This window comes from Panthera pardus, unplaced genomic scaffold, assembly GCF_024362965.1.
Source record: "Panthera pardus isolate Hobbes unplaced genomic scaffold, ASM2436296v1 HiC_scaffold_24, whole genome shotgun sequence".
Lineage (NCBI taxonomy): Eukaryota > Metazoa > Chordata > Mammalia > Carnivora > Felidae > Panthera > Panthera pardus.
The window spans coordinates 85,153,350-85,178,191 of NW_026526810.1; the positions used below are offsets into that span (position 1 = coordinate 85,153,350).

The following is a 24,842-nucleotide window of genomic DNA, read 5'->3' on the forward strand; positions in this document are numbered from 1 at the left end:
ACTAAATGAAGCAGATTAATTTACAGTAACAGAAAGTGGGCTCGTGGTTGCCTACAGTGGGGATCAAATACAAAGGAGCATGAGAGAACTTTCTGCAGTGCTGGAAATGTTCTATAACTTGATTGGGGATTGGCAGTTACAAGGTAGCTTGGGTATTTACATTTTTAAAACTCATTTAACTGCACACTTTAATGGATGCATTGGCTGCATGAAAATTATACTAATAAAAAATGAGATAATACTAATAATATAGGATTTTATCTTGTTACTAAATATACCCAACCTCAGAAATTATATAGCCCTCTCATTTAATATTATATATAGCAGCCCCAATAATCATCCTCAATTTTCCTTACTTTTTCCCTATGCTACTTGTTAGTTGTCAGCAACTATCATGGTTATACTTTGTACTTTTTGAAGAAACTAAACTATAACACAAATGGAAGTAATTGTCATAACTTACCTTAAAAAGAATACCAAAAAGCTGATACGCACCCTCCCCACTACCTATCCCTGACCTGTCCATTGTAGGGATCCTAAATTCTGAAAATATCCAGGAAAGTAATACCATGTATGAAAAGACCCAATATTAAACATCAGGGAGTAGATTAGAGAATTAGATCAAGGGAATTTGTCAGATAATTTAAAAACCATTAACATTGTACTCTCCAAAATAATCCAGCATTTTTTAAATGCTAGTAAGAAATTCAACATATAAATTTGATTTTAAAGCCTGACTCTTAGGGATGCTTAATCCACAGAAAATGCATATATCCAAAGTAACAGAAAAGATTCCCTTTAGGTTGCATTAAATTATGGATTTATAAGTTATTAATGAAGCCCTCATAGAAAACCTTGAAGATTTAATGAAGATGATGGCAGAAGGAAATGAAGTAAGGTACGACCAGGGAAAACAAAGCTTAAATCAGCCTAAATTTGAGGTCTTAATTAAGGCAAGGTGGAGAACAGAAGTGAATCAAAATGTAAAAGAAATTTTTTTAAAAACCAGAGAAGGGACATTTCTGTCTTGATTTTGAACTTGGTCTAAATGATTTGGAATATCCATGTGTCCTATGTCATGTCTCTTTTATCTCATTTCAGGAGGTATCTATATAAAAAACAATAAGTCATCTGTCCAAGTATACCATAATCTGGACCTTAATATCCCCCTGATCCCCTTCTAGCTCCTTGCAATGGTCATATCACAAAATCCTATTACATCTACAATAGGAGGGTTTAAGTTGTATCATGTTGTCTACAGAAACTGCAGAGTATTTGTAGGCTTAACTAACATAGAAAAACTAAATAGAAGTCCAAGGTTATATAAAGAACAGGTGGGTGCTCTAGAGGAAAATACTGATCCATTAATCACTAAGAGCCTGGGTAGCTCAGTCAGTTAAGTGTCTGAGTCTTGATCTCACAGTTCGTGGGAGTGCAGAGCCTGCTTGAGATTCTCTCTCTCCCTCTCTCTCTTCCCCTCCCCTGCTCTCTCCCTCTCTCTCTCTTTCTGTCTCTCTCTCAAAACAAATAAACTTAAAAAAGTAATAACTGAGGGGCACCTGGGTGGCTCAGTCGGTTAAGCGTCCGACTTCAGCTCAGGTCACGATCTCGCGGTCCGTGGGTTCGAGCCCCGCGTCAGGCTCTGGGCTGATGGCTCAGAGCCTGGAGCCTGCTTCCGATTCTGTGTCTCCCTCTCTCTCTGCCCCTCCCCTGTTCATGCTCTGTCTCTCTCTGTCTCAAAAATAAATAAACGTTAAAAAAAAAAAAATTTAAAAAAAAAAAAAAAAAGTAATAACTGAGAACAAAATGCTGCAGGTAAAAAAGAAATCCTTGTTAAGTGCCCCAGATCAAAAAATGAGAGCCTTTTTAAATATTAGAAAGCCACATTTGTGTTTGTTTATATGTGCTCTATTCTGTATATAAATGTTACTTATTTTGCACTTATCGATAATTCAGGAATTTATTTCACACAATTATGGGGCCACATAGACTTTGTAGACACTGTGCAGAAATGAATATCAAACTATGGCCTGTGTGGCTCAATAGCTTTGCCAGTAAGAAACCAGAAATAACCACAAGCAGCTCTACTTAGCTGGAGCAAAGATTCTAAGCTCTGACATCTTCAAAATAACTTGGGAGAACTGAAATCAGTTTTTCCAGTTTACAACATTCAAGGGTACCAAGAAATCCTGTTACATTTCAGGCTGGAGACAGAAAGCACAGAGCGCATGGCTCAAGGATAGGAATTAGAGAGTAATTAAGGTGCCTTGTCAGACCCTAGCAAGAAACACTTGTAGGACCTTAAGGATTAAAGCCAAATCCTTCTGAAATGCAAAAAGAGCACTAAGTTTGAGTGAGGTTGCAGCCACAAGTAGGCACAATTTATGCTGCTGGCACTTTTGCAGAACAGAGCAGAAGACAAGAGTCCAGTTTAGGGAGGGAGGGAGTGGGGGGTAATGTGTGTAGAGAAGCACAGGGATGGGCTCCCAGGTCAGTCACTGCACAAACCAAGGTGAGAGTAGCTACTACTGATTACATGTTTATGGCTATATTTGTTGGGCATGATTATCTCACTAAATCTTCATAAGGAATACTGTGAAAAAGGCACCATTAACTATTGCCCAAGAAACTGAGCTCCCACCCGGTGTGAATTGGAAGGACCGGTTTTTGGGGTGGTGGTCTGCTTGCAGGTCCTCGAGCCCCTGTGTGTCAGCCGAGCCACAGTCTGAACCCCACCCTTGCCAGCAACACCTTCCCTTAGAGATTGGCTTGGTTCTTCCATCAAGATATATAGATCACCTTCAGGTGGGCCAGACTTACCTGGGAGATAAGGGAAACCAGGGCAGTAGCCCATACCACAGACACAGGGGTGCACAAGACTGGTGAGTTCCTTTATAACTTAAAGAACATCCATTGCCTGCAGCAAATCTATTATACAAGTTAAATTAAAATATAATGCTTCCAGGCACTTATCCCTGGAAGTTAAGTTCCAGAGAAATTAAACCTGAATTTTTAAACGTCTTAAGAACTTCTCTTCTTAAGAAGAAAGCTTCCTTGTTCTTCTCAGTGTTAAAACTAGAGATAGAGTCTGCATAGATTTCAACTAAAGCAGGGCCTTTTCCTCATAGGTCTGCACTCATAGAACAGTCTTTGCTGACTGTGTGCCTTTGACCACAAACTATAAATAGCCTCACCCCACCAGCCTGTTCTATGCATTCTTTCCTTCTAAACCTTATCCATTACCACTATTTTGTGAAATGTGGCTTCTTTTCTTTTTAACCAAGGCTGAGTCAAGTTTCCTGTTTCATAAATCTGATTTCCTCACCACTTCACATACAAGAAAACTGTAGTGTACAAGGTTCACATACATTTGAATTCACAAGTCAGAACTTGAACCCAGGTCCTCCGACTCCCAATCCCATTTGGACTTGCTATATTATTCTGCCTCTCTCACAAGTGCTGATCCAACAACTGAGGCAATGACAAGTTCAATATGAGCAAGAAGTGCCATGGGGCCAGCAGTCTGGATGTATTTCTATGTGGAAGTGGGTTTTTTAGATTCAAAGTTCTGGAAAACAAATTATGTTAAACAGGATCTTACTCTCTCTGAGCCTATTTCTAAACCTAGAGAGTGCATTAGAAATTTAAGCAGCTATGCAAAAATGCCAAAGGCATGAGAAAGCTATGCCACCATGTTTTATCTGAATAAAGCAAATTCCTTTATATAGACAGAACACCTCTGCCACCAGGCTACTAGAAATGGACTGACAATGACTCTTGGTGTCCACTAGAGGCACCATGGTGTAGTAGTTATGAAAGCAAGTCCTGAAGTCAAACCACCTAAGTGAGAATCCCTGGTCCACCTCTTTCTACTTGTGTGACCCTGGACAAATTACCTTAATCGCTCTCTGCCTCAGTTTCCTCACTTATGCAATAAGAATAATAATAGTATTTATCTCACAGGCTTATTGTGCTGATAACGTAAGTTAATGTACATAAAGTGCCAATAAACGTGCTTATTATTTAGCAAACACTCAGTAAGTTACCCTTACCATCAACAGGTGAAATGGAGTTGAGAGATGTACCCGGCCTCCACTGTCTGTTCTTATCATCTTAGATCGGCAGGTATGAGACACTGTATGGCACACTGAATGATCAAAAATAATTAACAAAGATAGGTTGGTTTCGAAGACACACAGGTTACTTTGGAATGTGGGGTAAGTACAGAAAACCTGCTGGCCATGGCAAGTGTCTTCACTCAAAGTCTAGCTGACCTGACAGGTGATCTACCTATCTTGATGGAAGAACCCAGCCAATTTCTAAGAAAATGTGTTGCTGGCAAGATTTGTCTAAGTAAACCAGCTGGGGCTAGTAGTGGGGCTCAGTAGTGGGGCTACTGAGAGCCAGGCTGTCTTGTTCGGGATTTGCTTACTGCTGTGTATAGTTATTATTTTGCTTACTGAGCATTTTTCTGTTCTTAAGGCACCCTACCCTGAAGTAGATTTCTTTAAATTTCTCTAGGGAATCATCCCTTACTGACACTGTCTGGTTCCAGTGGTGACCAAACCTGAAAAAAGGGCTGCACAACCCATGTGCCCTCTCCTTTGACTCAAGGTTAGCTATGTAACTCAAGCTGTTCTAGTCAGAGTGAATGGCAGTACTTGCTGGGAGTTCCCGGGGGGAGTGGGGGGGAGAAAAACAAAACTGCTTTCACATCAACTGTATTTTTTTAATGTTTATTTATTTTTGAGAGAGAGCAAGTGGGAGAGGGGCAGAGAGAGGGAGGAAGATAGAGAATCTCAGGCTCCTTGAGGTCAGCGTAGAGCCCAACGTGGGGCTCAAACTCACAAACCCTGCAATCATGACCTGAGCTGAAATCAAGAGTCAGACGCTTCACCAACTAAGCCACCCAGGCACCCCATCACATCTACTGTATTTTAGTCTAGGAAGATGTGGGTTAGCACTGCTGGGTGACTTTTTTTTTTTCCTCTAGAGACTGAGAAGAAATACAACAGAAAAAGAGGTAAGAAGTAAAGATGGGGGATAAAGCCCTAGTGGCATATTTTAAGCCCCTGACCAAGCTACACTTAAAATAAGACCATCCTTTAGATTTTCAAGCTATTTGAACCCATAAATTCTCCTGATTTTTAAAGCCAGCTAGGATTGGTTTTCTGTCACATTGAACAGAAAGAATCCTGATAGTGGAAGGCATCATTTCTGTAGCTGACAAAAACTAGAAGGGTCAGATATGGGGGATTCATAGAGCATGCTCAATGGTGCTCTTCAGTATCTTCATTTGGATCCTTGTGTGTTTGCAACCAGCTCACATCAAATTTTGAGAGTGTTTGATATGTATTTTAAATATCCTGAAATAATCTTTCCCAAATATCTTTAGTTTTATACATGTGGATCCCATATCTCTATTTACTTTTAAGTCTGTCTATAAGGCTCACAGCTCAAAATTGTTATTTTATGACAAGCCTTAAGCAAAAACAAAACAAAACAAAACAAAAGCCTTAATCATCTATTCTAGAAATCTAATCAAGTTGAAAAAAAACACAAAAATTCAGTGACCAAAAATGAAACAGTGAAAGATCTTTATGATTTTTTCTTAAGCACCAGCATATTTTGATAAACTAATGCAAGTATCCAGTTTTAGGTATGTCACTTTTGCTAGCCTATAGAAGGCATACTGTAGCACAGACACTGTAGTAGTGTGAGTGCAATCAGGAAAGAAACCACACAGTAGGTTGAAAGGGGGACAGTTAATATAAAGAATTATTAAATATAATAAAAGTAACTATAAGAAAACTACAAGGAAACTCACCCTAGGACTGAGGAAGAGCATTCAGGGGAGAACAAATTTAGAGGCGATCACACTGCTGGAGAAGGTATGGTTTGGCTACCATACAGCAGAGAATTTCACTGGTTCAGTAAGGCCTGAGCTGGTCTAAATTGCTGGTTAAGACATAGGCAACTCTACCCAGGGCAGCTGGGTGGCTCAGTCGGTTGTCTGACTCTTGGCTTTGGCTCAGGTCATGATCTCATGGTTCCTGAGTTCAAGCCCCACGCTGGGTTCCGTGCTGACAGTGCAAAGCCTGCTTGGGATTCTCTCTTTCCCTCTCTCTCTGCCCCTCCCCTGCTGTGTGCTGTCTCACTCTCTCTCTCTCTCTCAAAATAATAAATAAACTTAAAAAAAAAAAGAAAGAAATGGGCAACTCCAGCATGCAGGTGGAAGAGGAGATGAACAGCAACCAGTGACATGGGTATACAGTGGGAGACTGGGAACTGCTGGGGACAAGAGGCCTGCAGAACACAGGGCACACAGTAGGTCTGGCTACTCTGACAAGATATCTATAGGAAGGTAAGTGCCAGGCCTATAAGGCTGCAAGACCTTGTAAGAACTGTTTTGGGCCTATGGCTGGGACAAGAGCCACAGAATGTCCTGACAACCATACTAACAAGCCCTAGTTCCACGTAAGAGACAGCAAGAAAACTTCTTCCTCCTGCAATATCCATACAGCATCCTATACTGGACTGGTGCTCACTTTAAAGAGGAGATACTTGAAGGAATGTCATTGTTTCTCACAAACAAATATATTGAAGTGTGCATGCAGTGCTAAGAAGCAATAAATTAATAACAGCCTCAAAGCAAAGTCAACCCATCTCTATCCTATGAACTCTTCTTTCTGTATTTTTCTTGCCCTCTCCATTTTTCACTTTGTTTCAGAAACTAACATTTATTGAGTACCTACTATTCATCCAGAAATTATAAAAAAAAAAAAAAAATACAACCCTTGTCTCCAAGGGGCCAGAGGGGATGCAAACAAGAAACAATTGAAATGCCATGTGATGAGACTATAATAGAGATATGTTCAGCAAATTAAGCTTTGCCTGTGGAACTCAAGAAGGGCTTCCATCAGGCATATGAACTTCACTGTTGTGGCACAGCAGTGTTTTGAAGCTTATAGCAAGTAACTTATTGCTAAAGATGATTAATATGTTGAGGTTTGCATGATTTGGGTTTTGTGAATTTCAGTGCAGTTAAGGTATTCCCTCTAATATCACTTTCATGTTCTTGTATGCTCATAGACTTCTATTAAAGGGCAAAAACTGCAGGAACTACACATAACCCAAGTCTATGTAATTCATGATACTGCCCACAATCTTGATGTGCCCATAGGAATATGTTATATTCACAAGACAATTGCATTTGATAGGGAACAGAGGGCATACACAGCTTTCAGTAAGCCTCAGACTTTTATGATCCTGAAATTTCTAATACAATGCAATTAAAAAGAATCCAAATACAACCTTGCCCAGAGATGGGAGGCAGTCCTAAATTTGACAAAACCTAAAAAAGGCAATTGTATTTCTGAGTCTGGAAGTTAGATATGAGATATGAGCTGGAGAATATCAGTTTGAAAGTCAGTATGTTAGCTCCTATTGAAATCATGGGATTGCATAGCGAGGGACTATAATGAGAGAACAAATGATTGTCTTAAGTTGGGTTCCTTAGAAACAGTCCAAGGTGGGAATTGTTCAAATGATTTACTGAAGGAGTGCTCTCAGGAGAAGGAGAGTGGAAGAAGCAGGATATGCAGGGGGAAAATCAAAGCAAGAATATGGTCTCAGAACCTAGCTTCAGCTTCATCTCATAGAGAGGCCTGAATCAGCAGTGTACCAGAGTTGGCTTCACCTTGAGGCAAAGAGGCCAGGTTTTCATAGTGCTCCTCCCATTAGAGAGCCATTAGCTGTACACTGCCTTGAGAAAAGAGCTGAGCATGACTTCCAGGAGAGGTGGCTCTTTATTTTGGCAAGTCTTCAGAGAAGGGGGTCAGTTGTGAGCCATTAACAACCAACACTGACAGCAGTTGAGGAGTTAAGTGCACTGGCAGGTAAAAGAGATCTGAGTGGGCACAGTTCAAGATCGAGGAATGAATCCTGGGGAATCAAAATAGAGGAAGAAGACCTTTGAGGGAGACCAAGGAGGAGAAGCCCAAGAAAAATGAAAATAATCAAAAGAGAATGGTAATAGTAGTAGCCATAATAGGTGCATCTCAATATCATAATCGAAATCACAGTACTGAAAATATGGCAGAGTGGAGCAGGTAGAAATAATTCTCTGTAGATAGCTCATTGTCAGGTCCTCAGATCATTACTCTAAATAGAATATATATATATATATATATTTTTTTTAATTTTTTTTAATGTTTATTATTTTTGAGAGAGACAGAGACAGAGACCAAGCAGGGAAGGGGCAGAGAGAGAGGGAGACACAGAATCTGAAACAGGCTCCAGGCTCTGAGCTGTCAGCACAGAGCCCGACGTGGGGCTTGAACTCACAGACCCGAGATCATGACCTGAGCTGTAGTCTGCCGCCCAATCGACTGAGCCACCCAGGTGCCCCTAGAATATATATATTTTTAAGATTACACATATCTTTCATTGTTGTGTTTTGTTTTCTAAAATGATTTGTATAAACCAGGAATAAGGAACGAGGAACAAGGATAGCCACTATCATATTGTCCTTGGCAAGAAGCCAATCTCAGAGAGCATGGCCCAATAATTAAGCAATCTACCTGGAATGCAACACATCACAGTGAGGGGAATTTTGCAGTGGTTTCTAGGTCTATTGTTTTTCCTACCTCCTGTCACTTTAAGGCTTTGGGTAGGTATTAAAAAAGTTTCTTAAATTTACAAATGAGATGCTAACCTACACTATAATAAAATAAAACAGTAACAATCATGAGCAATTAAATAAGAAAGTAACAATATCCTAGTGATTTATGATTGTCCCACCCTGGGGGAAAAAAAAAGCATACAATAAGTAGTTTTGTTTAGATTATGTTGCTTTGTTATATGATGTAAATAAAATTTGTCCTGGCTGAAAATATAAACTTTGATTCCTAATTTTATTAAACATTGCTTCCTTATTAATATTAATCTGAGCCAGTATTAATTAACCCCTGATTGTTTAAGCAAGTCTTAGGAGTTATGCACGTGGTTCATGAAATACAGTCAGAATATGCCAATATGCTTCCATCTCCCATTGTCTTTTATTTATTTTTTTTAATATTTATTTATTTTTGACAGAGAGAGAGAGAGAGACAGAGCATGAGTGGGGGAGGGGCAGAGAGAGAGAGAGAGAGAGAGAGAGAGAGAGAGAGAGAGACATGGAATCCGATTCAGGCTCCAGGCTCTGAGCTGTCAGCACAGAGCCCAACATGGGGCTCGAACCCACAAACTGTAAGATCATGACCTGAGCCGAAGTCGGATACTCACCTGACTGAGCCACCCAGGCGCCCCTCCACTGTCTTTTAAATATATTTAACAGTGCTGCTGTATCCTCTGACTTTGGCTCCAAACTCCATCAGTACAGTGTTTTCCCTGGCATTTGTTGAGTGCACAGACCTAAGCTGCCTTCACACTCTCTTGGCATAACAGATGTTTATAGCAGCCTTTCTCTGATGGGGCAAATTTGTGCATTCTTCAGAGCTATCCAACATTAGAATGGACTCATTGGAGTGGTTCTTGACCAGCAAATACATTCTCTTTCAGAGTTTATTATACCCTTCCTGGTTTCTACTACTCTGGCAGTCACTTCTAACTTTTCTTGAGTACCCTCCAGGCTGTCCTACTGGGCAACATTAGGAAGATTCCCATTCCAGTTTCCTTGAGCCGATGGCCCACTCTAGTTTGGGATAACCCTTCTCAGTCTTGGCCTCCACAACCTCCATTCGAAGGGAGACATTCATTCGAATTTAAACTTTACAGGGTCATCTGTTTGATGACTCACTTTGATATCTTACTGATATAGTACTGTCTCAGTTAAAACCTCCAGTTTAATATCCTTTTCCATTTAAAAGCCAATGGGAAATAAGCCCCATGTCCTATGTAAAAGCCTTGGGGAGTTGCACCAGTGAAAACACTAAGATTTTAATAAATGAAAGCAAGGAAGAGAATGGCCAAAGACCAAGGATAAATGTTAGTTCCAGGGAACAGTCACATGGTCCTAAAGAGATCCTTGAAGTCCTAGCAACCCCATTCATGTGGCAGAGGTCTTGTGTGGAGAATTAAGGGACATAGGGAGCTGCCCTTCTAACTAGAAGGTCTACTTCTAATTCTTTGTCCATATCCCCCATAAAGAGGACTCCTTTTTTTTTCCCCCACAAAAACTATTTGTATTGAGTATTGAATTCAATTGGCCATTGAGGGTAGGCTGGGAAGACTGACTCAGGTCACCTAAAACAACTTTTTAAGCCTCATTAAACTTAATACTTAAGGAGAATCACTTTCTCACTTGAAATATTTAGGTAATTACTTTAATTCTCTGTCTCTACTAGGTATGGAACTATCCTGAGCCAACTAGCAAGAAAGAAATCTGGGCTAGAAATACATCTAATCTTAATAAGATTTGGATAATTAGCTTACAGAATAGAGCCAATACACTTCCCAAAATTAACTAATTTTTGCATTCAACCACAACTCATAAGACTTCTTTACAATTTGAATTTCCTTGTTTTTAAAACTCTAACAACATACTCAAGCTGCACAGTTTATAAACCAAGAGGCTGAGCTAATGTCTCATGTTTTTTTCTTTAGTGAAAAAGACTATCTTGGGGCCTCATAAGGATATGAAATTTTTCTTCCAAAGTAATAATTTTATAATATTACACTAGAGCTAAAATATAACACTCAGACATATCATATTACACCAAACTCCATATATGCTTGAAAAGTTTTTCATATTCATCTAAAATAGTTATAAAAACCAATAGAATCACTTTGCATAGAAATTCAGTCCTCAATAGTGTTTCTTTAGCTAGTTATCACCTTGAAAGAATTAAAGACAGGAAAAAATCTAATCATGCAATCTAATGCAAGAGAAGATTGTGGAACTTATCAAAGATGCCCTTTTTATTTATTAGCAGACTTACAAAGAAATTTCTTGGCCATATATTCATCACCTGGCCAGACCCTGAACTTCTAAAATGTGATTAATTTCAACCACTTTAAAGTTTCAGATAAAAAAAAAAAAAAAAAAAAAAAAACCTAATTTCAGGCAGATTTAAAAATTTCTTACAAAAAAATTAATTAATTAATTAATGTGTGGTTATACTCAGAAGTCAATAAGCAATCAAACTTGTCCCCAGTATTAATTGCCTGGAAATCACCTCTGAAGTATTTACAGGAGGATAATTTCCATTGAGGTAGCAGTAATGAATTCCATTTTTCTTCACTATTGTCAAAATTGTAACACAGATATAGAAAACTTTTCTAAATTTTTTTTTTTCCCAAATCACCTTTTGCATAATGGCAAAAGTAATGAAAGCAGAGCTCAAGTTTCAAGAAGAAAAATTTTGTAGGGAAAGGGTTAGGCTGGGTGATGAGAGACACTCATGCAAGCCAGAAAAGTAAAAGGAAAGAAAAAAGAACTTTTAAATTTTTATTGATGTTCTTATGAGGCTTAATGCTGAAAGAAGTTAAGCATTCAGCATTTCAATGACTTTTTTTTTTTTTACTGCAGTAAGAAGAAAGTAGAAAACAGTGACACATTCACCTTAACCTGTTGTTAGCCTTCTGAAAGCAGTCCTGGGAAGTTTTCCTCCAATACCATCTGGCTTCATTTTTCTGGCCTCTACACTCACATTTATACTCCAAAGAAAGGATATATACCTAGAATCAGAAACATTTGTTAATTTTAAGTTTCTATATCTTTATAGCAATACATCTCAAATATTATAGTGCATAAAATTTATTTTGAAAACTTGTTAAAAATACAGAATCTAGCACATAGATCATCACTGCAATCATCACTGATTATTTCAATCAATAGATCTACATTTTCAGAAGTGTATAAATTTTTCAAGGCTTGAAAGACACTAGAAAAACAGTGATCTAGTTTTGAAGCTCACGCAGTTATCAAGAAGCTATTGTTATGAAGACTATAATCCATTTTAACCTGTGGCATCTTGAAGGAATTGATAGAGGGATCAAAATAAACACAGAGATGATAGATGATGATGATAGACAGATAGATGATAGATAGATAGATAGATAGATAGATAGATAGATAGAAGATAGATGGATGACAGATGGATCTGATGGGACAAAATGAAAGGACAAGTGAGAAGTGAGAAAAGGAGATGTAAAGAGAAAAGGGGGAGATGAATTTTTTTTTAAAGGCAGCTAAGGTTAAGTCTACATAACTCAGAAAAATTTTAATTTTTACATTAAATTGGTTGTTTTAGTAACATATGGTTATGGTTAGTAACACAAATGTACTGTCTTTGGCTACTTTAAATGTTCATTTGTTTATTTTGAGAGAGAATGAACACCTGCAAGTGCTAACACAAGCAGGGGAGAGGGACAGAGAGAGAGGGAGAGAGAGAAACCCAAGCAGCCTCCGGGCTCAGCATGGAGCCCTGGTTGGGGCTCAATCTCAAACCTCAAGACCATGACCTGAGCCAATATCAAGACTTGCATGCTTAACTAAGTCACCCAAGCTCCCCTGCCTTTAGCTACTTTAGAACAGGGTAGAGTCCTTTGGGGTCTATCTCCTGTGAATTCTCCCTCTGTCTCTATCTCCCACCCCCATCACCAACTTATGTCTCTTTCCTTAGCTTTTTTCTCTTTCTGTGATTTCTTTCACTGTTTTGAATGATTTCCTCCTGGTGATGTCATCAATTTACTATTTTATTATATCTTGTTCCTACACCAATCTTAAGCACAGATAGGCACTTTTATAGTGTGATGAAATGGACTTCTGTCAATATAATGGCTGCCCCACTCCCTCTGGCTGAAATTTTAGAGCTTTATTCTTTTACGTTAAAGCATTACCTTATCCATCAACTTCTCTTTTAAAAATCTCTATGCTTCTGGAAGGGATATATACACTCTGGAAGATTAAGTCACTACCAGCTGAAAGTCCTTTCTCCCTGACAGTCATAGCTGTGGGCATCTAACAGACATAAAAGGGAAGCATCTTGGCCTCCTCTAAAATTTGGAGACCTCACAATACATACACAATATATACTGAGTAATTGATTTTCCCATCTTCGATTAATTGTTCTGGACCTACTTTTGATTGCTAGAAACAGCAAAGTTCTACTTGACAACATTTTGTTAGATTCTTTTTAAGACCTATAAACTTAGACAAATTCAAGAAGTAATCTGAAGAGAACAGCAATCCATCCTTTAATGGAATTTAGCAATGAATTTAACAATCTCTTGAAAAAATACCCTTAAAATACACACACACACACACACACACACACACACACACACACAGGCTAAGGACCTTAGGAGTCACATACCTCTGTATCTCTATTTCCTTTCTCGCCTAAAAATGTTCCACAACCTACCTTAATAAAAGCCCAATCTAGCATCGGACTAGGCCATGATTGTTGCTGGGAAATCTATCCAAGTATCTACTAAAACTTCATGTTATGGCTTAATTTGTTTCCTTTTATTTCGTGCATACTGAAGATGAATAGCTAATCATGATCCTTTATTTAACACTTTTCCATAATCTGTACTTAAATACAGAGGCTATCCCTGTGTCTGTTTCTTTTATAATTTATGCAACCCTTCAGCAGAAGTCCTACTAAGAATTTTACTGCTTCTCCTTCCTTACAACTCCTCACAACTAGAATCATTATTAAAGCTCATTTTCATACACTGCTTCTATTTTCAGGGAAACTTCTTTATTTCATACACTGCTTCTATTTTCAGGGAAACTTCTTTAGCATTTAAAAAATATTTTTAATACTTGGGCTTTAGAAACAACATTTTTCAATATAACTAGAAACAGAAAATGATTAAAGTTTAAATTCATTAGGCACTCAATAAATGTTTATTGAATTTAGCTGAAGTGTCATGAATTTTTCTATTTTTAATCTTCATTATGATTTATTTTCTATTTTCACTCATTATGAGAAAACATTTCCATATTCCAATAGAGTAGTTAGATTTAATTTTTTCTTCCCTTGGATAATTCTTTATTCCCTGTTATTGTGTGTAATATTTCAAACTAAAGTGTTCTTACTGCAAGTCTCCTGTCTCCTTGCGTCTTTTTCTTGCAACAAATAAATGCATTAAAGTTAGTTATTCTTACCACCTACTTGACTTACAGGAACATTGGGAAGATTGATAAGGCCATGAAGAAAAGAACACTTAAAATTCCTCATTTCTGTTTAAAAATTTTGAGAAAAGCCTACATGATGAAAGATAGTAGCATTGTATTTGTTTTTCTGTTTTTCTAGACATCCTACGACAATTCCTGAAAGGATCCTTTTCTCCCTTTTGCCCTTATAATAAAAATTATGAGTAAACATGAATTTCATAGAACATGGATCCCTGTTAGTAGGAGCTCATTCATTTCTATTTGTTACAGGGAATAGTCCATTCAAATAACAACTAAATGGGGCATGACCAGACCAACTGATTTCAAATTCAGATATAACAGTTTAATAGTGTATCTCAGCAGTTGGCCATTTCCTAGCTAGATAATCAACCAGTAGAAGGAATACTGTCTCTTAAAATCAAGGACTAGAAAGCTCTTTTGCTAGGAAATTGGAGATTTTCAGGTATATTCTTTATTTTCCTCTATGTTGATCCTCCCTTTATACTATTCTACAATCAGTTCCAATGGTTATTTCTCTTGTCATTTTGCATGTGTGGTGTAATAAGACTACACTCGACATCAGGAAACCTAGATTCAAACCTTCCTCCACCACTTAGCAACTGAGTAACCTTGAGCAAATGTCTCTAAATCTAAATTGCCTCGTATGGGATAGGAGAATAATACTTTCCCTCACTTCTCATAAAGTTTTTGAGGGGACGGAATTAGAAATGTCAGTGAAGGCATTGCATACATTTCAAATTACTTTATCTGTATATGATATAATGATGCCAGTTTATTAACACTTTATCCCATAATTCTATCCTTCAATTATCTCATAATTCTCACATAAGAAACAAGTGGAGGAAAAAGTCATTGGCAAACCAAACCGGGTTGTCCTATTTACCCAGTCTTGATCTCCATGTAGATTTAAACACTGTGATGTTACAAGGAGCTTAAAACACCTCTCAATATTTTACATATTCCTTCCAATGCACCGACCATAAGTCTTGTCTCTGCTGACCTCTACCCCTGGCCTACCCTAGTCCTTCCACCTAAAATGGCTTTCCTTTAGCCAAGCTTATAGAAATCCCACTAATTCTTCAAAACCAGATGAAAAGGCACTTCTTTCATTACATATTCCTCAATTTTTCAAATTAAATTTTTGAAATTTATTTTTGTTCTTGTAGCACCTCTGTTTATATTACATGTACTCCATTCTCCTTCCTGAAACTATGGCTAAATTGGGTTGAAGGAAGGAATTATTTCTAATTCATTGCAATATCTTAGTACCAAACAGAGGTACTTGAACATGAAATTTTCTGAATAGCTCTCTGTTACTCTTAGTCATCTGCCTCACACAAATTAGTCTTTCATCTGTTTTCACCATACCTGCTACAAAGGACTCTGTAAGGGTACAATTTTTCCATCGCCTATTAATCAGATTTAAATGCTTCAGTCTTTTACTCAAAACTCTGTATTGTTATCCATTGCTCCCACTCATCTTTCTTAACTCCTTATATATGACTTACCCCAGTGTTCCTCCTTGTTATCATCCTTAAGGATATTTTAAATTCCAACCTCTATTTTCCTGTATCTTTTGCATCTCATGACATTTCCTTTTTTATCAATCATTTCAAGATCTAGCTTAAAAGTTTGTTCCTTTAAGAAGCCTTATCTGATTAACTCTTCCATAGAGTTCTTTATCAACCCTAAGCTCTCAGAGCCCAGGACAGTATCCTTATGAAATGAAGAAGAGTGTTTGACTCCATACTACAACTGCTTTAGGATATACTGACTAAAAGCAAAACTGCCTTAAGACAATTTATCCTTACCCTTCAGTTTGTTTGCAAAGCATAAAACTAACAACTGCAGAGAGTTATTTTTTAACAGTATATATTCACAAACATTTTTCATCTTTACATTTTTGTGTGTGAATAGTGCTTCTTGAAGCAGAGATTTTTGCACTATGCCAAGGTTTACACTATGAAGACAAAATGTACAAACAATTCCTGCTTATTTATCAGAATGTCTTTCTGGGAATCATTTTATATATTAGATTGCCAGAAAGTGAATCAAAATTGCTCTTTGGAAGACTACCATACCAGTAATGAACTCTGACAAAAAACCTAGAATGAAATTACTCAAAGACATGAGTAATAGTAGGTAGTATGAGATAGTAGATAGTAATACATAGTATTTTAAGACATATTTAAAAATACAAGGTTACTTAATAATTCAAAAAAACAGTTTTAATTTTAACAATAAAGTATAACTCATATTCTACAAAATTATTTACAACACCTAGATCATGTACTAATTTTCAAGGATTCTGAGAGGTCATAGAAATTTTGTTTTAAATCAAATCTTCCAGGCCATATAATAAACAGTTAACAATTATTTTCTTAGAAATTTGTGAAGCATCCCCTCCTCCCCAACTCTAGGATGATGACTAAGCCTTGGGTTTGGCAATACACTTCTCTTATACTGAGTGGCCAAAGACCTTTGATCTGGGCTCTGATTTGTGACCTACAATCTATAGATGCTAAAGCTGAAAAGCAAGTATACAATGCCAAATATTACCAGTAAATAGGAAAGAACACAGACAGGAAAAAGTACATTTGGTTGCACATTGCACCTGGTCACTGTGCAAATGTAGGTTAGCTATTTAAACTCTAACCTTCAGTTTCTATAGCTGTAAATTGAGGACAATTATACTTCACAAAAACTAAGTGGTTCTTCAAGATCAAGTGAAATAAAGTTCATGATGTGTTCCGTAGGCACCAACTATATAGTAAATACCAATAAGCAGTTACCATTATTATATCATTATCATCATCATTCTACAGGGCACATTCACCCACTTACACTTAACATATGCTATCCATTCCTACCTCATACCAAGGAGAACAATTAATTTCTCTCCATAATGTTAGGGATATACTTTAATAAACCCAGACTGACCTCAACAAAGGGCCTTGGGAGCTACCTGATAGCAGAAAGAATGGTGGCTTCCATAAATCCTGACAGACATGTGTCATATGAACTGATATAAAATCTCCTTTAGTTACTGGGAAGTGATTTAATCTGTATTGTCACTAACCACCAACTATATTTAAAGTTAAATATCATGAGTGAAATTTGTTTATGGCCTAATGACCAATTAATTATTTCTGCATGGGAAAATTTCCAAACTACAATAGTCTCACAGATGCTCTAGGAATTTGGAACTTGGAACACTTGAGCTTTTCATTTGTTCAAGTGCTGGAGCCAAGACAAAATTGAGTCTAGTTTTAGACATTTTGGACTTTGCCTATGGCTGACCCTATAGAGTAACTATCTCTTCAATACAGAGTATTAAACTCCTTAACTTTAATAAAAGTATGAGAACTCTATACTCAATTTGGTAGATATTAAGACATAGGAATTTTTCCTTCATCACTAACATGGAATAACCCCATTTAAGGATTTTTCCAGAAGTTACCATGACTAGCCTTTGTGGAGCATGGTCTACAGCAGGTGCAATTCTTCTGTTCTTTTGCTCCTCTGTGTTATCCAAGGGTCAATTCAGACTATACCATCTGGGCCTTCCATAGAATCACTTTTGTTAAACTATGCTTTAGTTTGATTATCTATTCTGCATTAAACATGCTATTAAAAACTGTAAAAAAAAATATCATTATCTACTTTTTCACTTCATGTCTCCTTTGTTATAACCAAGGAGAAATTTTCCCCAGACAATTATTTTTTAGTTATTTTTTTACCATATATGGACAATGTGAATCATTCAATTTGCCCTGATTTCCTCTCTTTTGACTTATTAGGAAACTTAGAATTGATTTGTTGTCCCACCTTTAAACACTGTGAGAACTTTATACCATGTTTTCCTGTCTACTTTTCTTATAGCCCCATTTTATTATTTTTCTTTATATTCTTTCACTTTGTCTTTTATATTTTTTTTTCAGTTATTTTGACATAGTAGTATAATTTGCTCATCTCCTTATAACTTAGGTGAGGAATTTTCAGGCATGCCATAGATTTGTTTTTAAGCTGTGTAATTTACTGGTAGCAAAGAGAGATACTCTATCATCATGCAATTAATTTCTGTTTCCCAGATTCTCACATATATCTTCCAATAAGTCTTTTCTGGCAGTCCAGACCACTAGTCCTAATATCTAAATAATTCTTAACCAAAGTAAATGTATCATTATATACCTAGAATTATATCAAGGATGAGTTCTGTTACCTTATAGTACTGATAGCTTCTAAACTTTTTTTCACCATCATCATCATGACCAACTACTTGTTATTCCTATCACAATGCAACTGGGGTTCTGTCTTTTTTTGTATTACTTCCTTTGAGCACAGTTAATAATGTTACATTAGTTTCAGTATACAACATAATGATTCAACTTCTCTATGTGTCAGGTTATACTTACCACAAGTGTAGCTACCATCCATCATCATGTAAATGGTTATTACAATACCATTGACTATATTCCCTATAATGTACCTTTTATCCCCATGACATATCCACTCCATAACTGGAAGTCTGTATCTCCCACTCCCTTGTATTCATTTCACTCATCCTCCCATCTCTCTTCCCTCTGGCAACCATCAATTTTTTTTCTGTATTTAAAGGTCTGATTCTGCTTTTTGTTTGTTTATTCATTTATTTTGTTTTTTAGACTATACATATAAGTGAAATCATATAGTATTTGTCTTTCTCAGTGTGACTTACTTCACTTAGCATAATACCCTCTAAGTTCATCTATTTTATAACAAATGGAAGATCTCTTCCTTTTGTATGGCCAAATAATATTATATATGATATTATATAATATATATAAATATTATATATATAATACAATATTATATATAGATTATAAATAATATATTTTTTATATTTATGTATATATTATGTATACATCTATATTTATATTATATATTATATATTTATTTATATATTATAAATATTATATATAAATATAGATTATATATTATATACATTATATATATATATATATATATATATATATATATATATATATATATAAAATCTAGAATTTTTATGGGTCAGGTTTCACATTTAGGTCTTTAATCCATTTTGAATTTATTTTTGTATGGTGTTAGAAAATTGCCCAGTTTTATTATTTTGCACATAGCTGTCCAGTTTTCCCAGCACAGCTCATTGAAAAGATCATCTTTTCCCCTTTGTATATTCTTGCCTCATTTGTTATAGATTAATTGACCACGTAAGTGTGGCTTTATTTCTGAGCTCTCTATTCAGTTCCATTGATCTATGTGTCTTTTTTTGTGCCAATGCCAAACTGTTTGGATTACTATAGCTTTGTAGTATATTTTGAAATCTGGAATTGTGATCCCTCCAACTTCGTTCTTCTTTCTCAAGACTTCTTTGGCTATTTGGGGTCTTTTGTGGTTACAAAAAATTTTAATACTTTTTGTTCTACTTCTGTGAAAAGTGCTGTTGGTATTTTGATAGGAATGACATTGAACCTATAGATTGTTCTGGGTAGTATAAACATTTTAACAATACTAATTTTTCTGATCCATTAGCATGGAATATGTTTACATTTGTTTATGTCATCTTTCAAGTTTTTCATAAACATTTTACACTTTTCAGAGTACAGGTCTTTCACCTCCTGAGTTAAGTTTATTCGTAGGTATTTTATTCTTTTTGTATAATTATAAATGGAATTGTTTTCTTAATTTCTCTCTCTGTTCCTTCATTATTGGTATATAGAAATGCTACTGATTTATGAGTATTAATTTTGTATCCTGTGACCTTACTGAATTCATTTTTCAGTTCTAATAGTTTTGTGGTGTAGTTTTTAGAATTTTCTATATATAGTATCATGCCATCTGCCTTCTTCCTTACCAATTTGGATGCTTTTCATTTCTTTTTATTGTCTGACTGCTGTGGCTAAGACTTCCAGTATTATGTTGAATAAAGTGGTGAGAGTGGACATCTTTGTCTTATTACTGATCTTAGAGGAAAAGCTCTCAGTTTCTCACTATTGAATATGATATGAGCTGTGGGTTTTTAATACATGGCCTTTATTATATTGAGGTATAGTAAACCTACTTTTTTATCATGATGTTGAATTTTGTCAAATGCTTTTTCTGCATCTATTGAGATGATATGATTTTTTTAATCCTTTGTTTTGTTGCCAATATTGCCAATATTGAACTGTCCTTGCATCCCCAGAACAAATTCCACCTGATTGTGCTAAATGATCCCTTTAATGTACTGTTGAATATGTTTGGTTAACATTTTTTAAGAACTTTGGCATCTATGTTCATCAAGGATATTGTAATTTTCCTCATTTATAATGTCTTTGTCTGGTTTTGGTACAGGGTAATGCTGGCCTTGTAGAATGTACTTGAAAGCTTTCCTTCCTCTCCTATTTTTGAACTATTTTGAAGAGGAGGTATTAACTCTTCTTTAAATATCTAGTAGAATTTACCTGTAAATCCATCTCATCCTGGACTTTGATTTTTTTGGAATTCTTTTTATTGCTGATTCAATGTTGTTACTAATAACTGATCTGTTCAGATGTTCTATTTCTTCCCAATTCAGCTTTGGAAGATTGTATGTGTCTAGGAATTTATCCATTTCTTCTAGGTTGTCAATATGTTGGCATATAATTTTTCATTATATTCCCTCATAATCTTTTGTATTTCTGCAGTGTCAGTTGCTACTTCTCTGTCTTTGTTTTTTTTTTTAATTCTACTTCTCTATCATTTCTGATTTTATTTAGGTCCTTTATCTTTTTTCTTAATGAGTCTGGCTAAGGGTTTATCAATTTTGTTTCTTTTCAAAGAATCAGCTCTTAGTTTCATTGATTTTTTTCTTTTGTTTTTATAATTTCTATGTCATTTATTTCTGCTCTGATCTTATCTCCTTCCTTATACTCAGCTTGGGTTCTGTTTGTTCTTCTTTTTCTAGTTCCTTTAGTTCCTTAGTAAAGATTATTTGAGGTTTGTTTTTGTTTGTTGGTTGGTTGTATTTTGTTTTTTTGTTTTGTTTTGGTTTTCAGATAGGCCTGTATTTGCCTCTTAGAACTGCTTTCACTGTGTTCCAAAGATTTTAGATTATGTTTTCATTTTCATTTGTATCCATGAGTTTTCTGATTTCTTCTTTGTTTGCTTTGTTGACCCATTTGTTGTTTAGTATTGTGTTATTTAGCTTCCATGTGTTTGTGTTTTTTTCCAGTTCTTTTCTTATAATTGATTTCTAGTTTTATACCATTGTGATGAAGAAAGATGCATGGTAGGATTTCAATTTTCCTAAATTTATTGAGGCTTGTTCTGTGGTATAACAAGTGATCTATTCAGGAGAATGGCTCATGTGCACTTGGAAAAAAAAAAAACGTATTCTGTTGTTTTGGGATGGAATGTTCCACATGCACCTGTTATGTCAATCTGGTCAAATGTGTCATTCAAAGATATTATTTCCTTATTTTCTTCCTGGATGATCTATCCATTAATGTAAGTGGGATGCTAAAATCCCCTACTATTATGGTATTACCATAATTTCTCTCTTTATGACTGTTAATATTTACTTTATATATTTAGGTGCTCCAGTGTTGGGCATGTAGATATTTACAACTGTTATATCCTCTTGTTGGATTGATCTCTTTATCATTCTGTAATGCCCTTTGTTGTCTCTTATTACAGTCTTTGCTTGAAGTCTATTTTGGCTTATATAAGTATTGCTACTTGGAGTTCTGTCTTGAATGATCATATCACCTACATTAGCAATGTCTTCATCCACCTGATTTCAAATATTACTGCTTACTGAATATTTTCTGGCTAGACCAGTATCAGCCTGTACCAATTAGGCTGGTACTATGGATGGGTACAATCCACAACTGGTCTTGCCTTACAGGTTTTACACTATGCATTTGTCTGCCCTATCACCTTGAGAGAAACAGCTTATAGAGGCCAATTAACTTCTCAGCACCCACCTTAGCTGGTTCCTGATCTATCCTCCACACTGGAATGAAATACCTATCGGGAATGCACCCAACCACTACTGCTACCACTGAAATTAAAAGTATGATATTGACCACCATAGAGCTCTATTCAGAGATGGTAATTAATATTAAGAAATAGCCTAAAAGTTATTTCAACACTAGATAGAGATTGGATTCCTGAACTTAATAGAAAGATACACCTTTATTAGAAAATTGAACTTGATAGCAAGATACATCTTTATTAGAAAACTGAAAAATGAAAGGTGAAGAGTGATGATGTACAAAAAGTTTATTTTTATATGTATATACCTACAAAAAATATACACATACACTTAATAGCATAGATACATTGTTATAATTTTTAAAAACGAAATGGGGGAAAACAGTAAATTCATGATATTTCTCTTAATGTGTTTCCCAAGCTAACTTTTGAGTAAGCTGTAATATCATGATTCAAGACTATAACATGTAAAACTTTTAAGATTTCACAACAAAGAGGCTGGTTCAGCCAACATACTTGTGAAATAAAAATATGTAGTAAAAAGAGAAGAGCTTCTCAAAGATATTACTAATCTATGAAAATTACCCAACATTTTATTTTCAGTCAAAAAACTCACTTACACATATACAATGTTTAACCATGGAATTTAAGCCATCCGAATCCAGTTATTTATAGCAGGACACACCAGAAAAGACCAGAAACTAAAACAAATTCCATTCCCTGAGATAGTTCTTTATGTGCATTCTGTAGACCACCTGCTTTAGAATTACCTAGGAAGTCAGTGTAGAGTGCAAATTCATGGTGCCCACTCAGACTTCTAGAATTAGAATTCTCGGGGTTAGAGCCCTGGAATCTGATTTCTTTCTAAGCTGCCTTGATCCTAAGTGCACTAAAGTTTGAGAATCACCGCACCAAATGAAGACAGGTAGGAAACAGAAGGTCTGAGCTACAAATGGGGAAGGAAGTTCCTTGTAACAGGCAATGAATAGTATCCAAAGAATGTAGCAACAAGTTGCTCAGTCCACACATGCAGTTGGTAAGATGAGGTGGGTATCCTCGACAAGTGCATCAATGCAATAGGGTTTAAAGCTTTATTAAATGCTAGCTATGTCAACTGCCAAGTTTTTTAGCTCTATGGCTGAGCTTTTCATTTGTAAAATAAAAATAATAATACTCTAAATCATAAAGTTGTTAGGAGATTAAACAATTTAACACATGCAAGTCACTCAGAGCAACGTTCAACATATATTAGGTCTTATTGGCCACAAAGCTGTTCCCTTGAGAGATAAAAATCACTGCATCAACTTTGAAAATGATTATTACTCAGTTCTGTGAAACTAAATATCGAAGTCATGAAAATACAGTATTTTACAGTACTTACATTTAAAGTACCATATGGGTACTATATACCCTATTCTTGATGATTCGTTTAATAAAAGCAATTCCTATCCTTTTCTCCTGAAAAGTCAACTCTGTGAAATTACTATTCTACAAAATTTGGCTCATGGTAAACAAAATTCCTCACAAAACATCTCCATGAGATAGACTTTTCCCATGAAAATCTAATCACCACATGGAATTAACCAAGCTTTGTCTCCACTGGATAGAACTTTCTCAAGTCAAGTAATTTTCCCAATTACATTTTCCCCATCACAGTTTCAGCTTAGAATTTTTTTAAAAATTCATTTCACAGTCAGAAGGTTTCCAAAAAAGATGTTGCCACAGAAATTCCAGTACTTTCTATCACTTGTTTCTTCTGTGGAAAACACTGAAGTGGCCTGAGATAACGTCACATAGAAAAGAATCACTCTAAAACTACTGGGTCCTTATCTATGAATACTGCACTGCTAGGGGTAAATAACCATCATTAGCCATATCCTGGGCTGCTTATAAGAAAAATTGTGAGATGAAGTTTATCCTTAACATCATCCCCTCCTTTTTGATATACTTCACTTCTGATGCCTTCTCCATCTGTTCTTCCTAATCCAGATACTATTTTTGTTGTTGCTGTTGTTATTCTCACCTACCCACAAAGCTTGTTACAATTTTACCCCACTGGAAATCATCTGTTCTGTATCATACCATCTCATGACCCAGTGTTCACAATAATGAATCTAAATTGTTCAGCAGTAGTTGTAGAGGGACTGTTGCCAACCACCCATATCTATCTGAGTTTTGGGGGGACTAATTCCCCTTGTGCTATGTTCAATCACAAAAATCTCTCCCTTAATTCTGCATTCATCCCTACCTCCTTTCCCACAGCTTCCTTTGTTTTCTATCCAATTATCTAATTCCCAACACTATCAAACAATTTGCTTCTATCCTCCCATCTGGACATTTAAACTTTATTAGCAATGGCCACCACTGACTTCCACATAGCCAAATCAATGGGCAAATTTATAGCATTTAACACTTGATCAGCCTTTCCTTCTTAAAACATTGTCCTTCTTTGGCTTCCATAACACCATCCTAAATAAAAGAGATTTATTTTTAATCTCTTTTACTGGATCTTTTCACTCTGCTCATCCCTAAAAAAACGTTCTATATTGTACCCACTTGTATTTTCACCTTACATTCCATTTTTTGTATTCTAATTTATTCCCATCCTTTCTTTTGATTCCTATAAATTTAAATTAATACACTTGAATCCTAGCTCAGAAACTCTAGTCTCCGATACTTCTGAATTCTACCACCAAACATCTAATAATAACCAACT

General features: G+C 35.9%; 1 protein-coding gene across 1 annotated transcript in view; it reads right to left on the reverse strand.

Moving 5' to 3' along the window:
- Nucleotides 1–11,574: 11,574 nt before the first annotated feature.
- LOC128772833 (translation initiation factor IF-2-like) overlaps nucleotides 11,575–24,842 on the reverse strand; it is a 403,616-nt gene continuing 390,348 nt past the window's right edge. Inside the window, exon 5 of the mRNA XM_053888731.1 lies at nucleotides 11,575–11,679. The gene's annotated coding sequence lies outside the window, so the exon portion shown is untranslated. The remainder of the gene's footprint in view (nucleotides 11,680–24,842) is intronic.